Genomic DNA, 820 nt, shown 5'->3' on the forward strand with positions numbered 1-820 from the left:
TGTAATACTGTAATACTGTATTGTCCAATATTGTAAATAGGGTCTAGTTTACTAGACCCTATTTACAATATAGAGACAATACAGTATTATTTATGTGTAATTTTAGTTTACTAAAATTACACATAAATATTGTCCAATATTGTTATTGTATACTGTAATTTTAGTTTACTAAAATTACAGTATACAATAACAATATAGAGATTGTCTAGTGTAATTTAAGTTTACTAAAATTACACTAGACAATACAATATTGTTTATGTGGACTATATTATAGTCCACATAAACAATATAGAAACAATACAGTATTATTTATGTGTAATTTTAGTTTACTAAAATCACACATAAATATTGTCCAATATTGTTATTGTATACTGTAATTTTAGTTTACTAAAATTACAGTATACAATAACAATATAGAGATTGTCTAGTGTAATTTAAGTTTACTAAAATTACACTAGACAATACAATATTGTTTATGTGGACTATATTATAGTCCACATAAACAATATAGAGACAATACAGTATTATTTATGTGTAATTTTAGTTTACTAAAATTACACATAAATATTGTCCAATATTGTTATTGTATACTGTAATTTTAGTAAACTAAAATTACAGTATACAATAACAATATAGAGATTGTCTAGTGTAATTTAAGTTTACTAAAATTACACTAGACAATACAATATTGTTTATGTGGACTATATTATAGTCCACATAAACAATATAGAGACAATACAGTATTATTTATGTGTAATTTTAGTTTACTAAAATTACACATAAATATTGTCCAATATTGTTATTGTATACTGTAATTTTA

This window comes from Volvox carteri (genome assembly GCF_000143455.1).
Source record: "Volvox carteri f. nagariensis unplaced genomic scaffold VOLCAscaffold_26, whole genome shotgun sequence".
In the NCBI taxonomy this organism is placed as follows: Eukaryota; Viridiplantae; Chlorophyta; class Chlorophyceae; order Chlamydomonadales; family Volvocaceae; genus Volvox; species Volvox carteri.